Source organism: Triticum urartu, chromosome 2A (genome assembly GCF_056163025.1).
Source record: "Triticum urartu cultivar PI428250 chromosome 2A, HENAU_Tu73, whole genome shotgun sequence".
Taxonomy (NCBI): Eukaryota; Viridiplantae; Streptophyta; class Magnoliopsida; order Poales; family Poaceae; genus Triticum; species Triticum urartu.
In genome coordinates, this window is record NC_141874.1 from 278,590,943 (window position 1) to 278,613,990 (window position 23,048).

The window sequence follows — 23,048 nt, forward strand, 5'->3', positions numbered from 1 at the left end:
GCTTAGCTGCAGTCCAGTACTCGCCTAACTATAAAAAAATCCTACCAAGTGGTGAGCAACCCTCCCACTCGAGGGCTTAGCTGTAGTCCAATACTCGCCTAAATATAAAAAAATCCTACCAAGTGGAGAGCAACCCTCCCACTCGGGCGTTTAGCTGCAGTCCAGTACTCGCCTAAGTTTAAAAAAATCATACCGAGTGGTGAGCAACCCTTCCACTCAGGGGCTTAGGTGCAGTCGCGTACTTGCCTAATTTTTTTAAAAATCCTACCGAGTGTTGAGCAACCCTCCCACTCAGGGGCTTAGCTGCGGTCCAGTACTCGCCTTAGTTTAAAAAAATCCTACCAAGTGGTGAGCAACCCTCCCACTCGAGGGCGTAGCTGCAGTCCAGTACTCGCCTAAGTTTCAAAAAAAATTCCTACCGAGTGGTGAGCAAACCTCCCACTCAGGGGCTTAGCTGCAGTCTAGTACTCGCCTAAGTATAAAAATCCTACCGAGTGGTGAGCAACCCTCCCACTCGGGGGCTTAGCTGCAGTCTAGTACTCGCCTAAGTTTTAAAAAATCCTACCGAGTGGTGTGTAACCCTCCCACTCGGGGGCTTAGCTGCAGTCCAGTACTCGCCTAAGTTTAAAAAGTCCTACCGAGTGGTGAGCAACCTCCCACTCGGGGGCTTAGCTGTAGTCCAGTACTCGCCTAAGTTTTTTTTTAAATCCTACCAAGTGTTGAGCAACCCTCCCACTCGGGGGCTTAGCTGTGGTCCAGTACTCGCCCAAGTTTAAAAAAATCCTACCGAGTGGTGAGCAATCCTCCCACTCGGGGGCTTAGGTGCAGTCCAGTACTCTCCTAAGTTTAAAAAAATCATACCGAGTGGTGAGCAACCCTCCCACCTGGGGGCTTAGCTGCAGTCGTGTACTCGCCTAAGTTTAAAAAATTCCTACCGAGTGGTGAGCAACCCTCCCACTCGAGGGCTTAGCTGCAGTCCAGTACTCGCCTAAGTTTGAAAAAATCCTACCGAGTGGCCAGCAACCCTCCCACTCGGGGGCTTCGCTGCAATCCAGTACTCTCTTAAGTTTTTAAAAAAAAGTCCTACCGAGTGGTGAGCAACCCTCCCACTTGGGGGCTTAGCTGCAGTCCAGTACTCGCCAAAGTATAAAAAAAATCCTACCGAGTGGTGAGCAACCCTCCCACTCGGGGGCTTAGCTGAAGTCCAGCACTCGCCTAAGTTTGGAAAAATCCTACCGAGTGGCCAGCAACCCTCCCACTCGGGGGCTTCGCTGCAATCCAGTACTCTCCTAAGTTTTTAAAAAAAAGTCCTACCGAGTGGTGAGCAACCCTCCCACTTGGGGGCTTAGCTGCAGTCCAGTACTCGCCTAAGTATAAAAAAAATCCTACCGAGTGGTGAGCAACCCTCCCACTCGGGGGCTTAGCTGAAGTCCAGTACTCGCCTAAGTATAAAAAAGTCCTACCGAGTGGTGAGCAACCCTCCCACTCGAGGGCTTAGCTGCAGTCCAGTACTCGCCTAAGTTTGAAAAAATCCTACCGAGTGGCCAGCAACCCTCCCACTCGAGGGCTTAGCTGCAGTCCAGTACTCGCCTAAGTTTGAAAAAATCCTACCGAGTGGCCAGCAACCCTCCCACTCGGGGGCTTCGCTGCAATCTAGTACTCTCCTAAGTTTTTTTAAAAAAGTCCTACCGAGTGGTGTGCAACCGTCCCACTCGGGGGCTTAGCTGCAGTCCAGTACTCGCCTAAGTATAAAAAAAGTCCTACCGAGTGGTGAGCAACCCTCCCACTCGGGGGCTTAGCTGAAGTCCAGTACTCGCCTAAGTATAAAAAAATCCTACCGAGTGGTGAGCAACCCTCCCACTCGAGGGCTTAGCTGCTGTCCAGTACTCGCCTAAGTTTGAAAAAATCCTACCGAGTGGCCAGCAACCCTCCCACTCGGGGGCTTCGCTGCAATCGAGTACTCTCCTAAGTTTTTTAAAAAAAGTCCTACCGAGTGGTGAGCAACCCTCCCACTCGGAGGCTTAGCTGCAGTCTAGTACGCGCCCAAGTTAAGAAAAAAATCATACCGAGTGGTGAGCAACCCTCCCACTCGGTGGCTTAGCTGCAGTCGTTTACTCGCCTAAGTTTTTTTAAAATCCTACCGAGTGTTGAGAAACCCTCCTACTCGAGGGCTTAGCTGCAGTCCAGTACTCGCCTGAGTTTCAAAAAAATCCTACCGAGTGGTGAGCAGCCCTCCCACTCGAGGGCTTAGCTGCAGTCTAGTACTCGCCTGAGTTTCAAAAAAATCCTACCGAGTGGTGAGCAGCCCTCCCACTCGAGGGCTTAGCTGCAGTCCAGTACTCGCCTGAGTTTCAAAAAAATCCTACCGAGTGGTGAGCAACCCTCCCACTTGGGGGCATAGCTGCAGTCCAGTACTCGCCTAACTTTAAAAATCCTACTGAGTGGTGAGCAACCCTCCCACTCAGGGGCTTAGCTGCAGTCCAGTACTCTCCTAAGTTTAAAAATCCTACCGAGTGGTGAGCATCCCTCCCACTCGGAGGCTTAGCTGCAGTCTAGTACTCACCGAAGTTTAAACAAATCCTACCGAGTGGTGAGCAACCCTCCCACTCAGGGGCTTAGCTGCAGTCCAGTACTCGCCTAAGTTTTAAAAAAAATCATACCGAGTGGTGAGCAACCCTTGCACTCGGGGGCTTAACTGTAGTCGTGTACTCGCCTAAGTTTTTTTAAAAATCCTACCGAGTGTTGAGCAACCCTCCCACTCAGGGGCTTAGCTGCGGTCTAGTACTCGCCTTAGTTTAAAAATATCCTACCGAGTGCTGAGCAACCCTCCCACTCGGGGGCTTCGCTGCATACCAGTACTCGCCTTGAGCAACCCTCCCACTCGGAGGCTTAGCTGCAGTCTAGTACGCGACCAAGTTAAAAAAATCCAACCGAGTGGTGAGCAACCCTCCCACTCGGGGGCTTAGCTGCAGTCCAGTACTCGCCTAAGTTTAAAAAAATCATACCGAGTGGTGAGCAACCCTTCCACTCGGGGGCTTAGGTGCAGTCGTTTACTCGCCGAAGTTTTTTAAAAATCCTACCGAGTGTTGAGCAACCCTCCCACTCTGGGGCTTAGCTGTGGTCCAGTACTCGCCTTAGTTTAAAAAAATCCTACCGAGTGGTGAGAAACCCTCCCACTCGGGGGCTTCGCAGCATTCCAGTACTCGCCTAAGTTTAAAAAAATTCTACCGAGTGGTGAGAAACCCTCCCACTCGGGGGCTTCGCAGCATTCCAGTACTCGCCTAAGTTTAAAAAAATTCTACCGAGTGGTGAGCAACCCTCCCACTCAAGGGCTTAGCTGCAGTCCAGTACTCGCCTAAGTTTCAAAAAAAAATCCTACCGAGTGGTGAGCAAACCTCCCACTCGGGGGCTTAGCTGCAGTCTAGTACTCGCCTAAGTATAAAAATCCTACCGAGTGCTGAGAAACCCTCCCACTCGGGGGCTTAGCAGCAGTCTAGTACTCGCCCAAGTTTTAAAAAATCCTACCGAGTGGTGGGCAACCCTCCCACTCGGGGGCTTAGCTGCAGTCCAGTACTCGCATAAGTATAAAAAAATCCTACCAAGTGGTGAGCAACCCTCCCACTCGAGGGCTTAGCTATAGTCCAGTACTCGCCTAAGTATAAAAATCCTACCGAGTGGTGAGCAAACCTCCCACTCGGGGGCATAGCTGCAGTCCAGTACTCGCCTAAGTATAAAAATACTACCGAGTGGTGAGCAACCCTCCCACTCGGGCGCATAGCTGCAGTCCAGTACTCGCCTAAGTTTGAAAAAATCCTACCGAGTGGCCAGCAACCCTCCCACTCGAGGGCTTAGCTGCAGTCCAGTACTCGCCTAAGTTTGAAAAAATCCTACCGAGTGGCCAGCAACCCTCCCACTCGGGGGCTTCGCTGCAATCTAGTACTCTCCTAAGTTTTTTTAAAAAAGTCCTACCGAGTGGTGTGCAACCGTCCCACTCGGGGGCTTAGCTGCAGTCCAGTACTCGCCTAAGTATAAAAAAAGTCCTACCGAGTGGTGAGCAACCCTCCCACTCGGGGGCTTAGCTGAAGTCCAGTACTCGCCTAAGTATAAAAAAATCCTACCGAGTGGTGAGCAACCCTCCCACTCGAGGGCTTAGCTGCTGTCCAGTACTCGCCTAAGTTTGAAAAAATCCTACCGAGTGGCCAGCAACCCTCCCACTCGGGGGCTTCGCTGCAATCCAGTACTCTCCTAAGTTTTTTAAAAAAAGTCCTACCGAGTGGTGAGCAACCCTCCCACTCGGAGGCTTAGCTGCAGTCTAGTACGCGCCCAAGTTAAGAAAAAAATCATACCGAGTGGTGAGCAACCCTCCCACTCGGTGGCTTAGCTGCAGTCGTTTACTCGCCTAAGTTTTTTTAAAATCCTACCGAGTGTTGAGAAACCCTCCTACTCGGGGGCTTAGCTGCGGTCCAGTACTCGCCTTAGTTTAAAAAAATCCTACCGAGTGGTGAGCAGCCCTCCCACTCGAGGGCTTAGCTGCAGTCCAGTACTCGCCTGAGTTTCAAAAAAATCCTACCGAGTGGTGAGCAGCCCTCCCACTCGAGGGCTTAGCTGCAGTCTAGTACTCGCCTGAGTTTCAAAAAAATCCTACCGAGTGGTGAGCAGCCCTCCCACTCGAGGGCTTAGCTGCAGTCCAGTACTCGCCTGAGTTTCAAAAAAATCCTACCGAGTGGTGAGCAACCCTCCCACTTGGGGGCATAGCTGCAGTCCAGTACTCGCCTAACTTTAAAAATCCTACTGAGTGGTGAGCAACCCTCCCACTCAGGGGCTTAGCTGCAGTCCAGTACTCTCCTAAGTTTAAAAATCCTACCGAGTGGTGAGCATCCCTCCCACTCGGAGGCTTAGCTGCAGTCTAGTACTCACCGAAGTTTAAACAAATCCTACCGAGTGGTGAGCAACCCTCCCACTCAGGGGCTTAGCTGCAGTCCAGTACTCGCCTAAGTTTTAAAAAAAATCATACCGAGTGGTGAGCAACCCTTGCACTCGGGGGCTTAACTGTAGTCGTGTACTCGCCTAAGTTTTTTTAAAAATCCTACCGAGTGTTGAGCAACCCTCCCACTCAGGGGCTTAGCTGCGGTCTAGTACTCGCCTTAGTTTAAAAATATCCTACCGAGTGCTGAGCAACCCTCCCACTCGGGGGCTTCGCTGCATACCAGTACTCGCCTTGAGCAACCCTCCCACTCGGAGGCTTAGCTGCAGTCTAGTACGCGACCAAGTTAAAAAAATCCAACCGAGTGGTGAGCAACCCTCCCACTCGGGGGCTTAGCTGCAGTCCAGTACTCGCCTAAGTTTAAAAAAATCATACCGAGTGGTGAGCAACCCTTCCACTCGGGGGCTTAGGTGCAGTCGTTTACTCGCCGAAGTTTTTTAAAAATCCTACCGAGTGTTGAGCAACCCTCCCACTCTGGGGCTTAGCTGTGGTCCAGTACTCGCCTTAGTTTAAAAAAATCCTACCGAGTGGTGAGAAACCCTCCCACTCGGGGGCTTCGCAGCATTCCAGTACTCGCCTAAGTTTAAAAAAATTCTACCGAGTGGTGAGAAACCCTCCCACTCGGGGGCTTCGCAGCATTCCAGTACTCGCCTAAGTTTAAAAAAATTCTACCGAGTGGTGAGCAACCCTCCCACTCAAGGGCTTAGCTGCAGTCCAGTACTCGCCTAAGTTTCAAAAAAAAATCCTACCGAGTGGTGAGCAAACCTCCCACTCGGGGGCTTAGCTGCAGTCTAGTACTCGCCTAAGTATAAAAATCCTACCGAGTGCTGAGAAACCCTCCCACTCGGGGGCTTAGCAGCAGTCTAGTACTCGCCCAAGTTTTAAAAAATCCTACCGAGTGGTGGGCAACCCTCCCACTCGGGGGCTTAGCTGCAGTCCAGTACTCGCATAAGTATAAAAAAATCCTACCAAGTGGTGAGCAACCCTCCCACTCGAGGGCTTAGCTATAGTCCAGTACTCGCCTAAGTATAAAAAAATCCTACCGAGTGGTGAGCAACCCTCCCATTCGGGGGCTTAGCTGCAGTCCAGTACTCGCCTAAGTATAAAAAAAACCTACCGAGTGGTGGGCAACCCTCCCACTCGAGTGCTTAGCTGCAGTCCAGTACTCGCCTAAGTTTAAAAAAATCCTACCGAGTGGTCAGCAACCCTCCCACTCGGGGGCTTAGCTGCAATCCAGTACTCGCCTAAGTTTTTAGAAAAAAGTCCTACCGAGTGGTGAGCAACCCTCCCACTCGGAGGCTTAGCTGCAGTCTAGTACTCGCCCAAGTTTAAAAAAATCCTACCGAGTGGTGAGCAACCCTCCCGCTCGGGGGCTTAGCTGCAGTCCAGTACTCGCCTAAGTTTAAAAAAAATCATACCGAGTGGTGAGCAACCCTTGCACTCGGGGGCTTAGCTGCAGTCGTGTACTCGCCTAAGTTTTTTTAAAAGTCCTACCGAGTGTTGAGCAACCCTCCCACTCAAGGGGATAGCTGCAGTCCAGTACTCGCCTAAGTTTCAAAAAAAAATCCTACCGAGTGGTGAGCAAACCTCCCACTCGGGGGCATAGCTGCAGTCAATTACTTGCCTAAGTATAAAAATACTACCGAGTGGTGAGCAACCCTCCCACTCGGGCGCATAGCTGCAGTCTAGTACTCGCCCAAGTTTTGAAAAATCCTACCGAGTGGTGAGAAACCCTCCCACTCGGGGGCTTAGCTGCAGTCCAGTACTCGCCTAAGTTTAAAAAATCCTACTAAGTGGTGAGCAACCTCCCACTCGGGAGCTTAGCTGTAGTCCAGTACTCGCCTAAGTTTTTTTTTAAATCCTACGGAGTGTTGAGCAACCCTCCCACTTGGGGGCTTAGCTGCGGTCCAGTACTCGCCCAAGTTTTAAAAAATCCTACCGAGTGGTGAGCAATCCTCCCACTCGGGGACTTTGCTGCAGTCCAGTACTCGCCTAAGTTTAAAAAAATCATACCGAGTGGTGAGCAACCCTCCCACTCGGGGGCTTAGCTGCAGTCGTGTACTCGCCTAAGTTTTTTAAAACAATCCTACCGAGTGTTGAGAAACCCTCCTACTCGGGGGCTTAGCTGCGGTCCAGTACTCGCCTTAGTTTAAAAAAATCCTACCGAGTGGTGAGCAGCCCTCCCACTCGAGGGCTTAGCTGAAGTCGAGTACTCGCCTAAGTTTCAAAAAAATCCTACCGAGTAGTGAGCAACCCTCCCACTCAGGGGCTTAGCTGTAGTCCAGTACACTCCTAAGTATAAAAAAATCCTACCGAGTGGTGTGCAACCCTCCCACTCGAGGGCTTAGCTGAAGTCCAGTACTCGCCTAAGTATAAAAAAATCCTACCGAGTGGTGAGCAACCCTCCCATTCGGGGGCTTAGCTGCAGTCCAGTACTCGCCTAAGTATAAAAAAAACCTACCGAGTGGTGGGCAACCCTCCCACTCGAGTGCTTAGCTGCAGTCCAGTACTCGCCTAAGTTTAAAAAAATCCTACCGAGTGGTCAGCAACCCTCCCACTCGGGGGCTTAGCTGCAATCCAGTACTCGCCTAAGTTTTTAGAAAAAAGTCCTACCGAGTGGTGAGCAACCCTCCCACTCGGAGGCTTAGCTGCAGTCTAGTACTCGCCCAAGTTTAAAAAAATCCTACCGAGTGGTGAGCAACCCTCCCACTCGGGGGCTTAGCTGCAGTCCAGTACTCGCCTAAGTTTAAAAAAAATCATACCGAGTGGTGAGCAACCCTTGCACTCGGGGGCTTAGCTGCAGTCGTGTACTCGCCTAAGTTTTTTTAAAAATCCTACCGAGTGTTGAGCAACCCTCCCACTCAAGGGGATAGCTGCAGTCCAGTACTCGCCTAAGTTTCAAAAAAAAATCCTACCGAGTGGTGAGCAAACCTCCCACTCGGGGGCATAGCTGCAGTCAATTACTTGCCTAAGTATAAAAATACTACCGAGTGGTGAGCAACCCTCCCACTCGGGCGCATAGCTGCAGTCTAGTACTCGCCCAAGTTTTGAAAAATCCTACCGAGTGGTGACAAACCCTCCCACTCGGGGGCTTAGCTGCAGTCCAGTACTCGCCTAAGTTTAAAAAATCCTACTAAGTGGTGAGCAACCTCCCACTCGGGAGCTTAGCTGTAGTCCAGTACTCGCCTAAGTTTTTTTTTAAATCCTACGGAGTGTTGAGCAACCCTCCCACTTGGGGGCTTAGCTGCGGTCCAGTACTCGCCCAAGTTTTAAAAAATCCTACCGAGTGGTGAGCAATCCTCCCACTCGGGGACTTTGCTGCAGTCCAGTACTCGCCTAAGTTTAAAAAAATCATACCGAGTGGTGAGCAACCCTCCCACTCGGGGGCTTAGCTGCAGTCGTGTACTCGCCTAAGTTTTTTAAAACAATCCTACCGAGTGTTGAGAAACCCTCCTACTCGGGGGCTTAGCTGCGGTCCAGTACTCGCCTTAGTTTAAAAAAATCCTACCGAGTGGTGAGCAGCCCTCCCACTCGAGGGCTTAGCTGCAGTCGAGTACTCGCCTAAGTTTCAAAAAAATCCTACCGAGTAGTGAGCAACCCTCCCACTCAGGGGCTTAGCTGTAGTCCAGTACACTCCTAAGTATAAAAAAATCCTACCGAGTGGTGTGCAACCCTCCCACTCGAGGGCTTAGCTGAAGTCCAGTACTCGCCTAAGTATAAAAAAATCCTACCGAGTGGTGAGCAACCCTCCCACTCTAGGGCTTAGCTGCAGTCTAGTACTCGCCTAAGTTTAAAAAAATCCTACCAAGTGGCCAGCAACCCTCCCACTCGGGGGCTTCGCTGCAATCCAGTACTAGCCTAAGTTTTTTAAAAAAAGTCCTACCGAGTGGTGAGCAAACCTCCCACTCGGGGGCTTAGCTGCAGTCCAGTACTCGCCTATGTTTAAAAAAATCATACCGAGTGGTGAGCAACCCTTCCACTCGGGGGCTTAGGTGCAGTCGTGTACTCGCCTAAGTTTTTTAAAAATCCTACCGAGTGTTGAGCAACCCTCCCACTCAGGGGCTTAGCTGCGGTCCAATACTCGCCTTAGTTTAAAAAAAATCGTACCGAGTGGTGAGCAGCCCTCCCACTCGAGGGCTTAGCTACAGTCCAGTACTCGCCTAAGTTTCAAAAAAATCCTACCGACTGGTGAGCAACCCTTGCACTCGGGGGCTTAGCTGCAGTCGTGTACTCGCCTAAGTTTTTTTAAAAATCCTACCGAGTGTTGAGCAACCCTCCCACTCAGGGGCTTAGCTGCGGTCTAGTACTCGCCTTAGTTTAAAAATATCCTACCGAGTGCTAAGCAACCCTCCCACTCGGGGGCTTCGCTGCATACCAGTACTCGCCTTGAGCAACCCTCCCACTCGAGGGCTTAGCTGCAGTCCAGTACTCGCCTAAGTTTCAAAAAAAAAATCCTACCGAGTGGTGAGCAAACCTCCCACTCGGGGGCATAGCTGCAGTCCAGTACTCGCCTAAGTATAAAAATACTACCGAGTGGTGAGCAACCCTCCCACTCGGGCGCATAGCTGCAGTCTAGTACTCGCCCATGTTTTGAAAAATCCTACCGAGTGGTGAGCAACCCTCCCACTCGGGGGCTTAGCTGCAGTCCAGTACTCGCCTAAGTTTAAAAAATCCTACCAAGTGGTGAGCAACCTCCCACTCGGGGGCTTAGCTGTAGTCCAGTACTCGCCTAAGTTTTTTTTTGAATCCTACCAAGTGTTGAGCAACCCTCCCACTTGGCGGCTTAGCTGCGATCCAGTACTCGCCCAAGTTTTAAAAAATCCTACCGAGTGGTGAGCAATCCTCCCACTCGGGGGCTTTGCTGCAGTCCAGTACTTGCCTAAGTTTAAAAAAATCATACCGAGTGGTGTGCAACCCTCCCACTCGGGGCTTAGCTGCAATCCAGTATTCGCCTAAGTTTTTAAAAAAAAAGTCCTACCGAGTGGTGAGCAACCCTCCCACTCGTGGGCTTAGCTGCAGTCCAGTACTCGCCTAAGTTTAAAAATCCTACCGAGTGGTGAGCAACCCTCCCACTCGGAGGCTTAGCTGCAGTCTAGTACGCGCCCAAGTTAATGAAATCCTACCGAGTGGTGAGCAACCCTCCCACTCGATGGCTTAGCTGCAGTCCAGTACTCGCCTAAGTTTAAAAAAATCCTACCGAGTGGTGAGCAACCCTCCCACTCGAGGGCTTAGCTGCAGTCCAGTACTCGCCTAAGTTTAAAAAAATCCTACGAGTGGCCAGCAACCCTCCCACTTGGGGGCTTCGCTGCAATCCAGTACTCGCCTAAGTTTTTTTTAGAAAGTCCTACCAAGTGGTGAGCAACCCTCCCACTCGAGGGCTTAGCTATAGTCTAGTACTCGCCTAAGTATAAAAAAATCCTACCGAGTGGTGAGCAACCCTCCCATTCGGGGGCTTAGCTGCAGTCCAGTACTCGCCTAAGTTTCAAAAAATCCTACCGAGTGGTCAGCAACCCGCCCACTCGGGGGCTTAGCTGCGGTCTAGTACTCGCCTTAGTTTAAAAAAATCCTACCGAGTGGTGAGCAGCCCTCCCACTCGATGGCTTAGCTGCAGTCCAGTACTCGCCTAAGTTTCAAAAAAATCCTACTGAGTGGTGAGCAACCGTTGCACTCGGGGGCTTAGCTGCAGTCGTGTACTCGCCTAAGTTTTTTTTAAAAATCCTACCGAGTGTTGAGCAACCCTCCCACTCAGGGGCTTAGCTGCGGTCTAGTACTCGCCTTAGTTTAAAAATATCCTACCGAGTGCTAAGCAACCCTCCCACTCGGGGGCTTCGCTGCATACCAGTGCTCGCCTTGAGCAACCCTCCCACTCGAGGGCTTAGCTGCAGTCCAGTACTCGCCTAAGTTTCAAAAAAAAATCCTACCGAGTGGTGAGCAAACCTCCCACTCGGGGGCATAGCTGCAGTCCAGTACTCGCCTAAGTATAAAAATACTACCGAGTGGTGAGCAACCCTCCCACTCGGGCGCATAGCTGCAGTCTAGTACTCGCCCAAGTTTTAAAAAATCCTACCGAGTGGTGAGCAACCCTCCCACTCGGGGGCTTAGCTGCAGTCCAGTACTCGCCTAAGTTTAAAAAATCCTACCAAGTGGTGAGCAACCTCCCACTCGGGGGCTTAGCTGTAGTCCAGTACTCGCCTAAGTTTTTTTTTAAATCCTACCGAGTGTTGAGCAACCCTCCCACATGGGGGCTTAGCTACGATCCAGTACTCGCCCAAGTTTTAAAAAATCCTACCGAGTGGTGAGCAATCCTCCCACTCGGGGGCTTTGCTGCACTCCAGTACTCGCCTAAGTTTAAAAAAATCATACCGAGTGGTGAGCAACCCTCCCACTCGGGGGCTTAGCTGCAGTCGTGTACTCGCCTAAGTTTTTTAAAACAATCCTACCGAGTGTTGAGAAACCCTCCTACTCAGGGGCTTAGCTGCGGTCCAGTACTCGCCTTATTTTAAAAAAATCCTACCGAGTGGTGAGCAGCACTCCCACTCGAGGGCTTAGCTGCAGTCCAGTACTCGCCTAAGTATAAAAAAATCCTACCGAGTGGTGAGCAACCCTCCCACTCTAGGGCTTAGCTGCAGTCTAGTACTCGCCTAAGTTTAAAAAAATCCTACCAAGTGGCCAGCAACCCTCCCACTCGGGGGCTTCGCTGCACTCCAGTACTCGCCTAAGTTTTTAAAAAAAAGTCCTACCGAGTGGTGAGCAACCCTCCCACTCGGGGGCTTAGCTGCAGTCCAGTACTAGCCTATGTTTAAAAAAATCATACCGAGTGGTGAGCAACCCTTCCACTCGGGGGCTTAGGTGCAGTCGTGTACTCGCCTAAGTTTTTCAAAAATCCTACCGAGTGTTGAGAAACCCTCCCACTCAGGGGCTTAGCTGCGGTCCAGTACTCGCCTTAGTTTAAAAAATATCCTACCGAGTGGTGAGCAGCCCTCCCACTCGAGGGCTTAGCTGCAGTCTAGTACTCGCATAAGTTTCAAAAAAATCCTACCGAGTGGTGAGCAACCCTTGCACTCGGGGGCTTAGCTGCAGTCGTGTACTCGCCTAAGTTTTTTTAAAAATCCTACCGAGTGTTGAGCAACCCTCCCACTCAGGGGCTTAGCTGCGGTCTAGTACTCGCCTTAGTTTAAAAATATCCTACCGAGTGCTGAGCAACCCTCCCACTCGGGGGCTTCGCTGCATACCAGTACTCGCCTTGAGCAACCCTCCCACTCGAGGGCTTAGCTACAGTCCAGTACTCGCCTAAGTTTCAAAAAAAAATCCTACCCAGTGGTGAGCAAACCTCCCACTCGGGGGCATAGCTGCAGTCCAGTACTCGCCTAAGTATAAAAATACTACCGAGTGGTGAGCAACCCTCCCACTCGGGCGCATAGCTGCAGTCTAGTACTCGCCCAAGTTTTAAAAAATCCTACCGAGTGGTGAGCAACCCTCCCACTCGGGGGCTTAGCTGCAGTCCAGTACTCGCCTAAGTTTAAAAAATCCTACCAAGTGGTGAGCAACCTCCCACTCGGGGGCTTAGCTGTAGTCCAGTACTCGCCTAAGTTTTTTTTTGAATCCTACCGAGTGTTGAGCAACCCTCCCACTTGGGGGCTTAGCTACGATCCAGTACTCGCCCAAGTTTTAAAAAATCCTACCGAGTGGTGAGCAATCCTCCCACTCGGGGGCTTTGCTGCAGTCCAGTACTCGCCTAAGTTTAAAAAAATCATACCGAGTGGTGAGCAACCCTCCCACTCGGGGCTTAGCTGCAATCCAGTACTCGCCTAAGGTTTTAAAAAAAAAGTCCTACCGAGTGGTGAGCAACCCTCCCACTCGTGGGCTTAGCTGCAGTCCAGTACTCGCCTAAGTTTAAAAATCCTACCGAGTGGTGAGCAACCCTCCCACTCGAAGGCTTAGCTGCAGTGCAGTACTCGCCTAAGTTTAAAAAAATCCTACCGGGTGGTCAGCAATCCTCCCACTCGGGGGCTTAGCTGCAATCCAGTACTCGCCTAAGTTTTTTTTTAAAAGTCCTATCGAGTGGTGAGCAATCCTCCCACTCGGGGGCTTAGCTACAGTCCAGTACTCGCCTACGTTTAAAAATCCTACCGAGTGGCCAGTAACCCTCCCACTTGGGGGCTTCGCTCCAATCCAGTACTCGCCTAAGTTTTTTTTTAAAAGTCGTACCAAGTGGTGAGCAACCCTCCCACTCGAGGGCTTAGCTATAGTCCAGTACTCGCCTAAGTATAAAAAAATCCTACCGAGTGGTGAGCAACCCTCCCATTCGGGGGCTTAGCTGCAGTCCAGTACTCGCCTAAGTTTCAAAAAATCCTACCGAGTGGTCAGCAACCCTCCCACTCGAGGCCTTAGCTGCAATCCAGTACTCGCCTAAGTTTTTAGAAAAAAGTCCTATCGAGTGGTGAGCAGCTCTCCCACTCGGGGGCTTAGCTGCGGTCTAGTACTCGCCTTAGTTTAAAAAAATCCTACCGAGTGGTGAGCAGCCCTCCCACTCGAGGGCTTAGCTGCAGTCCAGTACTCGCATAAGTTTCAAAAAAATCCTACTGAGTGTTGAGCAACCCTTGAACTCGGGGGCTTAGCTGCAGTCGTGTACTCGCCTAAGTTTTTTTAAAAATCCTACCGAGTGTTGAGCAACCCTCCCACTCAGGGGCTTAGCTGCGGTCTAGTACTCGCCTTAGTTTAAAAATATCCTACCGAGTGCTGAGCAACCCTCCCACTCGGAGGCTTCGCTGCATACCAGTACTCGCCTTGAGCAACCCTCCCACTTTAGGGCTTAGCTCAGTCCAGTACTCGCCTAAGTTTCAAAAAAAAATCCTACCGAGTGGTGAGCAAACCTCCCACTCGGGGGCATAGCTGCAGTCCAGTACTCGCCTAAGTATAAAAATACTACCGAGTGGTGAGCAACCCTCCCACTCGGGCGCATAGCTGCAGTCTAGTACTCGCCCAAATTTTAAAAAATCCTACCGAGTGGTGAGCAACCCTCCCACTCGGGGGCTTAGCTGCAGTCCAGTACTCGCCTAAGTTTAAAAAATCCTACCAAGTGGTGAGCAACCTCCCACTCGGGGGCTTAGCTGTAGTCCAGTACTCGCCTAAGTTTTTTTTTAAATCCTACCGAGTGTTGAGCAACCCTCCCACTTGGGGGCTTAGCTGCGATCCAGTACTCGCCCAAGTTTTAAAAAATCCTACCGAGTGGTGAGCAATCCTCCCACTCGGGGGCTTTGCTGCAGTCCAGTACTCGCCTAAGTTTAAAAAAATCATACCGAGTGGTGAGCAACCCTCCCACTCGGGGGCTTAGCTGCAGTCGTGTACTCGCCTAAGTTTTTTAAGACAATCCTACCGAGTGTTGAGAAACCCTCCTACTCGGGGGCTTAGATGCGGTCCAGTACTCGCCTTATTTTAAAAAAATCCTACCGAGTGGTGAGCAGCACTCCCACTCGAGGGCTTAGCTGCAGTCCAGTACTCGCCTAAGTTTCAAAAAAATCCTACCGAGTGGTGAGCAACCCTCCCACTCGGGGGCTTAGCTGTAGTCCAGTACACGCCTAAGTATAAAAAAATCCTATCGAGTGGTGAGCAACCCTCCCACTCGAGGGCTTAGCTGAAGTCCAGTACTCGCCTAAGTATAAAAAAATCCTACCGAGTGGTGAGCAACCCTCCCACTCTAGGGCTTAGCTGCAGTCCAGTACTCGCCTAAGTCAAAAAAAATCCTACCGAGTGGCCAGCAACCCTCCCACTCGGGGGCTTCACTGCAATCCAGTACTCGCCTAAGTTTTTAAAAAAAAGTCCTACCGAGTGGTGAGCAACCCTCCCACTCGAGGGATTAGCTGCAGTCCAGTACTCGCCTAAGTTTCAAAAAAATCCTACCGAGTGGTGAGCAACCCTTGCACTCGGGGGCTTAGCTGCAGTCGTGTACTCGCCTAAGTTTTTTTAAAAATCCTACCGAGTGTTGAGCAACCCTCCCACTCAGGGGCTTAGCTGTGGTCTAGTACTCGCCTTAGTTTAAAAATATCCTACCGAGTGCTGAGCAACCCTCCCACTCGGGGGCTTCGCTGCATACCAGTACTCGCCTTGAGCAACCCTCCCACTCGAAGGCTTAGCTGCAGTCCAGTACTCGCCTAAGTTTCAAAAAAAAATCCTACCGAGTGGTGAGCAAACCTCCCACTCGGGGGCATAGCTGCAGTCAAGTACTCGCCTAAGTATAAAAATACTACCGAGTGGTGAGCAACCCTCCCACTCGGGCGCATAGCTGCAGTCTAGTACTCGCCCAAGTTTTAAAAAATCGTACCGAGTGGTGAGCAACCCTCCCACTCGGGGGCTTAGCTGCAGTCCAGTACTCGCCTAAGTTTAAAAAATCCTAACAAGTGGTGAGCAACCTCCCACTCGGGGGCTTAGCTGTAGTCCAGTACTCGCCTAAGTTTTTTTTTTGAATCCTACCGAGTGTTGAGCAACCCTCCCACTTGGGGGCTTAGCTGCGATCCAGTACTCGCCCAAGTTTTAAAAAATCCTACCGAGTGGTGAGCAATCCTCCCACTCGGGGGCTTTGCTGCAGTCCAGTACTCGCCTAAGTTTTAAAAAATTCCTACCGAGTGGCCAGCAACCCTCCCACTCGAGGGCTTAGCTGTAGTCCAGTACTCGCCTAAGTTTAAAAAAATCCTACCGAGTGGCCAGCAACCCTCCCACTCGGGGGCTTAGCTGCAGTCGTGTACTCGCCTAAGTTTTTTAAAACAATCCTACCGAGTGTTGAGAAACCCTCCTTCTGGGGGCTTAGCTACGGTCCAGTACTCGCCTTAGTTTAAAAAAATCCTACCAAGTGGTGAGCAGCACTCCCACTCGAGGGCTTAGCTGCAGTCCAGTACTCGCCTAAGTTTCAAAAAAATCCTACCGAGTGGCCAGCAACCCTCCCACTCGAGGGCTTAGCTGCATACTAGTACTCGCCTTGAGCAACCCTCCCACTCGAGGGCTTAGCTGCAGTCCAGTACTCGCCTAAGTTTCAAAAAAAAATCCTACCGAGTGGTGAGCAAACCTCCCACTCGGGGGCATAGCTGCAGTCCAGTACTCGCCTAAGTATAAAAATACTACCGAGTGGTGAGCAACCCTCCCACTCGGGCGCATAGCTGCAGTCTAGTACTCGCCCAAGTTTTAAAAAATCCTACCGAGTGGTGAGCAACCCTCCCACTCGGGGGCTTAGCTGCAGTCCAGTACTCGCCTAAGTTTAAAAAATCCTACCAAGTGGTGAGCAACCTCCCACTCGGGGGCTTAGCTGTAGTCCAGTACTCGCCTAAGTTTTTTTTTAAATCCTACCGAGTGTTGAGCAACCCTCCCACATGGGGGCTTAGCTGCGATCCAGTACTCGCCCAAGTTTTAAAAAATCCTACCGAGTGGTGAGCAAGCCTCCCACTCGGGGGCTTTGCTGCAGTCCAGTACTCGCCTAAGTTTAAAAAAATCATACCGAGTGGTGAGCAACCCTCCCACTCGGGGGCTTAGCTGCAGTCGTGTACTCGCCTATGTTTTTTAAAACAATCCTACCGAGTGTTGAGAAACCCTCCTACTCGGGGGCTTAGCTGCGGTCCAGTACTCGCCTTATTTTAAAAAAATCCTACCGAGTGGTGAGCAGCACTCCCACTCGAGGGCTTAGCTGCAGTCCAGTACTCGCCTAAGTATAAAAAAATCCTACCGAGTGGTGAGCAACCCTCCCACTCTAGGGCTTAGCTGCAGTCTAGTACTCGCCTAAGTTTAAAAAAATCCTACCAAGTGGCCAGCAACCCTCCCACTCGGGGGCTTCGCTGCAATCCAGTACTCGCCTAAGTTTTTAAAAAAAAGTCCTACCGAGTGGTGAGCAACCCTCCCACTCGGGGGCTTAGCTGCAGTCCAGTACTCGCCTATGTTTAAAAAAATCATACCGAGTGGTGAGCAACCCTTCCACTCGGGGGCTTAGGTGCAGTCGTGTACTCGCCTAAGTTTTTCAAAAATCCTACCGAGTGTTGAGCAAACCTCCCACTCAGGGGCTTAGCTGCGGTCCAGTACTCGCCTTAGTTTAAAAAAAATCCTACCGAGTGGTGAGCAGCCCTCCCACTCGAGGGCTTAGCTGCAGTCCAGTACTCGCCTAAGTTTCAAAAAAATCCTACCGAGTGGTGAGCAACCCTTGCACTCGGGGGCTTAGCTGCAGTCGTGTACTCGCCTAAGTTTTTTTAAAAATCCTACCGAGTGTTGAGCAACCCTCCCACTCAGGGGCTTAGCTGCGGTCTAGTACTCGCCTTAGTTTAAAAATATCCTACCGAGTGCTGAGCAACCCTCCCACTCGGGGGCTTCGCTGCATACCAGTACTCGCCTTGAGCAACCCTCCCACTCGAGGGCTTAGCTGCAGTCCAGTACTCGCCTAAGTTTCAAAAAAAAATCCTACCCAGTGGTGAGCAAACCTCCCACTCGGGGGCATAGCTGCAGTCCAGTACTCGCCTAAGTATAAAAATACTACCGAGTGGTGAGCAACCCTCCCACTCGGGCGCATAGCTGCAGTCTAGTACTCGCCCAAGTTTTAAAAAATCCTACCGAGTGGTGAGCAACCCTCCCACTCGGGGGCTTAGCTGCATTCCAGTACTCGCCTAAGTTTAAAGAATCCTACCAAGTGGTGAGCAACCTCCCACTCGGGGGCTTAGCTGTAGTCCAGTACTCGCCTAACTTTTTTTTTGAATCCTACCGAGTGTTGAGCAACCCTCCCACTTGGGGGCTTAGCTGCGATCCAGTACTCGCCCAAGTTTTAAAAAATCCTACCGAGTGGTGAGCAATCCTCCCACTCGGGGGCTTTGCTGCAGTCCAGTACTCGCCTAAGTTTAGAAAAATCATACCGAGTGGTGAGCAACCCTCCCACTCGGGGCTTAGCTGCAATCCAGTACTCGCCTAAGTTTTTAGAAAAAAGTCCTACCGAGTGGTGAGCAACCCTTGCACTCGGGGGCTTAGCTGCAGTCGTGTACTCGCCTAAGTTTTTTTTAAAATCCTACCGAGTGTTGAGCAACCCTCCCACTCAGGGGCTTAGCTGCGGTCTAGTACTCGCCTTAGTTTAAAAATATCCTACCGAGTGCTGAGCAACCCTCCCACTCGGGGGCTTCGCTGCATACCAGTACTCGCCTTGAGCAACCCTCCCACTCGAGGTCTTAGCTGCAGTCCAGTACTCGCCTAAGTTTCAAAAAAAAATCCTACCGAGTGGTGAGCAAACCTCCCACTCGGGGGCATAGCTGCAGTCCAGTACTCGCCTAAGTATAAAAATACTACCGAGTGGTGAGCAACCCTCCCACTCGGGCGCATAGCTGCAGTCTAGTACTCGCCCAAGTTTTAAAAAATCCTACCGAGTGGTGAGCAACCCTCCCACTCGGGGGCTTAGCTACAGTCCAGTACTCGCCTAAGTTTAAAAAATCCTACCAAGTGGTGAGCAACCTCCCACTCGGGGGCTTAGCTGTAGTCCAGTACTCGCCTAAGTTTTTTTTTGAATCCTACCGAGTGTTGAGCAACCCTCCCACTTGGGGGCTTAGCTGCGATCCAGTACTCGCCCAAGTTTTAAAAAATCCTACCGAGTGGTGAGCAATCCTCCCACTCGGGGGCTTTGCTGCAGTCCAGTACTCGCCTAAGTTTAAAAAAATCATACCGAGTGGTGAGCAACCCTCCCACTCGGGGCTTAGCTGCAATCCAGTACTCGCCTAAGTTTTTAAAAAAAAGTCCTACCGAGTGGTGAGCAACCCTCCCACTCGTGGGCTTAGCTGCAGTCCAGTACTCGCCTAAGTTTAAAAATCCTACCGAGTGGTGAGCAACCCTCCCACTCAGGGGCTTAGCCGCGGTCTAGTACTCGCCTTAGTTTAAAAATATCCTACCGAGTGCTGAGCAACCCTCCCACTCGGGGGCTTCGCTGCATACCAGTACTCGCCTTGAGCAACCCTCCCACTCGAGGGCTTAGCTGCAGTCCAGTACTCGCCTAAGTTTAAAAATCCTACCGAGTGGTGAGCAACCCTCCCACTTGGGGGCTTAGCTGCGATCCAGTACTCGCCCAAGTTTTGAAAAATCCTACCGAGTGGTGAGCAATCCTCCCACTCGGGGGCTTTGCTGCAGTCCAGTACTCGCCTAAGTTTTAAAAAATTCCTACCAAGTGGCCAGCAACCCTCCCACTCGAGGGCTTAGCTGCAGTCCAGTACTCGCCTAAGATTAAAAAAATCCTACCGAGTGGCCAGCAACCCTCCCACTCGGGGGCTTAGCTGCAGTCATGTACTCGCCTAAGTTTTTTAAAACAATCCTACCGATTGTTGAGAAACCCTCCTACTCGGGGGCTTAGCTGCGGTCCAGTACTCGCCTTAGTTTAAAAAAATCCTACCGAGTGGTGAGCAGCACGCCCACTCGAGGGCTTAGCTGCAGTCCAGTACTCGCCTAAGTTTCAAAAAAATCCTACCGAGTGGCCAGCAACCCTCCCACTCGGGGGCTTAGCTGCAGTCGTGTACTCGCCTAAGTTTTTTAAAACAATCCTACCGAGTGTTGAGAAACCCTCCTACTCGGGGGCTTAGCTGCGGTCCAGTACTCGCCTTAGTTTAAAAAAATCCTACCGAGTGGTGAGCAGCACTCCCACTCGAGGGCTTAGCTGCAGTCCAGTACTCGCCTAAGTTTCAAAAAAATCCAACCGAGTGGTGAGCAACCCTCCCACTCGGGGGCTTAGCTGTAGTCCAGTACACGCCTAAGTATAAAAAAATCCTACCGAGTGGTGAGCAACCCTCCCACTCGAGGGCTTAGCTGAAGTCCAGTACTCGCCTAAGTATAAAAAAATCCTACCGAGTGGTGAGCAACCCTCCCACTCTAGGGCTTAGCTGCAGTCCAGTACTCGCCTAAGTTTAAAAAAATCCTACCGAGTGGCCAGCATCCCTCCCACTCAGGGGCTTCGCTGGAATCCAGTACTCGCCTAAGTTTTAAAAAAAAGTCCTACCGAGTGGTGAGCAACCCTCCCACTCGAGGGCTTAGCTGCAGTCCAGTACTCGCCTAAGTTTCAAAAAAATCCTACCGAGTGGTGTGCAACCCTTGCACTCGGGGGCTTAGCTGCAGTCGTGTACTCGCCTAAGTTTTTTCAAAAATCCTACCGAGTGTTGAGCAACCCTCCCACTCAGGGGCTTAGCTGCGGTCTAGTACTCGCCTTAGTTTAAAAATATCCAACCGAGTGCTGAGCAACCCTCCCACTCGAGGGCTTCGCTGCATACCAGTACTCGCCTTGAGCAACCCTCCCACTCGAGGGCTTAGCTGCAGTCCAGTACTCGCCTAAGTTTCAAAAAAAAAATCCAACCGAGTGGTGAGCAAACCTCCCACTCGGGGGCATAACTGCAGTCCAGTACTCGCCTAAGTATAAAAATACTACCGAATGGTGAGCAACCCTCCCACTCGGGGGCTTAGCTGCAGTCTAGTACTCACCCAAGTTTTAAAAAATCCTACCGAGTGGTGAGCAACCCTCCCATTCGGGGGCTTAGTTGCAGTCCAGTACTCGCCTAAGTTTAAAAAATCCTACCAAGTGGTGAGCAACCTCCCACTCGGGGGCTTAGCTGTAGTCCAGTACTCGCCTAAGTTTTTTTTTAAATCCGACCGAGTGTTGAGCAACCCTCCCACTTGGGGGCTTAGCTGCGATCCAGTACTCGCCCAAGTTTTAAAAAATCCTACCGAGTGGTGAGCAATCCTCCCACTCGGGGGCTTTGCTGCAGTCCAGTACTCGCCTAAGTTTAAAAAAATCATACCGAGTGGTCAGCAACCCTCCCACTCGGGGGCTTAGCTGCAGTCGTGTACTCGCCTAAGTTTTTTAAAACAATCCTACCGAGTGTTGAGAAACCCTCCTACTCGGGGGCTTAGCTGCGGTCCAGTACTCGCCTAAGTTTAAAAATCCTACCGAGTGGTGAGCAACCCTCCCACTCGGAGGCTTAGCTGCAGTCTAGTATGCGCCCAAGTTAAAAAAAATCCTACTGAGCGGTGAGCAACCCTCCCACTCGGGGGCTTAGCTGCAGTCCAGTACTCGCCTAAGTTTAAAAAAATCCTACCGAGTGGTGAGAAAACCTCCCACTCGAGGGCTTAGCTGCAGTCCAGTACTCGCCTAAGTTTAAAAAATCCTACCAAGTGGTGAGCAACCTCCCACTCGGGGGCTTAGCTGTAGTCCAGTACTCGCCTAAGGTTTTTTTTTGAATCCTACCGAGTGTTGAGCAACCCTCCCACTTGGGGGCTTAGCTGCGATCCAGTACTCGCCCAAGTTTTAAAAAATCCTACCGAGTGGTGAGCAATCCTCCCACTCGGGGGCTTTGCTGCAGTCCAGTACACGCCTAAGTTTAAAAAAATCATACCGAGTGGTGAGCAACCCTCCCACTCGGGGCTTAGCTGCAATCCAGTACTCGCCTAAGTTTTTTTAAAAAAAGTCCTACCGAGTGGTGAGCAACCCTCCCACTCGTGGGCTTACCTGCAGTCCAGTACTCGCCTAAGTTTAAAAATCCTACCGAGTGGTGAGCAACCCTCCCACTCAGGGGCTTAGCCGCGGTCTAGTACTCGCCTTAGTTTAAAAATATCCTACCGAGTGCTGAGCAACCCTCCCACTCGGGGGCTTCGCTGCATACCAGTACTCGCCTTGAGCAACCCTCCCACTCGAGGGCTTAGCTGCAGTCCAGTACTCGCCTAAGTTTAAAAATCCTACCGAGTGGTGAGCAACCCTCCCACTTGGGGGCTTAGCTGCGATCCAGTACTCGCCCAAGTTTTGAAAAATCCTACCGAGTGGTGAGCAATCCTCCCACTCGGGGGCTTTGCTGCAGTCCAGTACTCGCCTAAGTTTTAAAAAATTCCTACCGAGTGGCCAGCAACCCTCCCACTCGAGGGCTTAGCTGCAGTCCAGTACTCGCCTAAGATTAAAAAAATCCTACTGAGTGGCCAGCAACCCTCCCACTCGGGAGCTTAGCTGCAGTCGTGTACTCGCCTAAGTTTTTTAAAACAATCCTACCGATTGTTGAGAAACCCTCCTACTCGGGGGCTTAGCTGCGGTCCAGTACTCGCCTTAGTTTAAAAAAATCCTACCGAGTGGTGAGCAGCACTCCCACTCGAGGGCTTAGCTGCAGTCCAGTACTCGCCTAAGTTTCAAAAAAATCCTACCGAGTGGCCAGCAACCCTCCCACTCGGGGGCTTAGCTGCAGTCGTGTACTCGCCTAAGTTTTTTAAAACAATCCTACCGAGTGTTGAGAAACCCTCCTACTCGGGGGCTTAGCTGCGGTCCAGTACTCACCTTAGTTTAAAAAAATCCTACCGAGTGGTGAGCAGCACTCCCACTCGAGGGCTTAGCTGCAGTCCAGTACTCGCCTAAGTTTCAAAAAAATCCAACCGAGTGGTGAGCAACCCTCCCACTCGGGGGCTTAGCTGTAGTCCAGTACACGCCTAAGTATAAAAAAATCCTACCGAGTGGTGAGCAACCCTCCCACTCGAGGGCTTAGCTGAAGTCCAGTACTCGCCTAAGTATAAAAAAATCCTACCGAGTGGTGAGCAACCCTCCCACTCTAGGGCTTAGCTGCAGTCCAGTACTCGCCTAAGTTTAAAAAAATCCTACCGAGTGGCCAGCAACCCTCCCACTCAGGGGCTTCGCTGGAATCCAGTACTCGCCTAAGTTTTAAAAAAAAAGTCCTACCGAGTGGTGAGCAACCCTCCCACTCGAGGGCTTAGCTGCAGTCCAGTACTCGCCTAAGTTTCAAAAAAATCCTACCAAGTGGTGTGCAACCCTTGCACTCGGGGGCTTAGCTGCAGTCGTGTACTCGCCTAAGTTTTTTCAAAAATCCTACCGAGTGTTGAGCAACCCTCCCACTCAGGGGCTTAGCTGCGGTCTAGTACTCGCCTTAGTTTAAAAATATCCAACCGAGTGCTGAGCAACCCTCCCACTCGAGGGCTTCGCTGCATACCAGTACTCGCCTTGAGCAACCCTCCCACTCGAGGGCTTAGCTGCAGTCCAGTACTCGCCTAAGTTTCAAAAAAAAATCCAACCGAGTGGTGAGCAAACCTC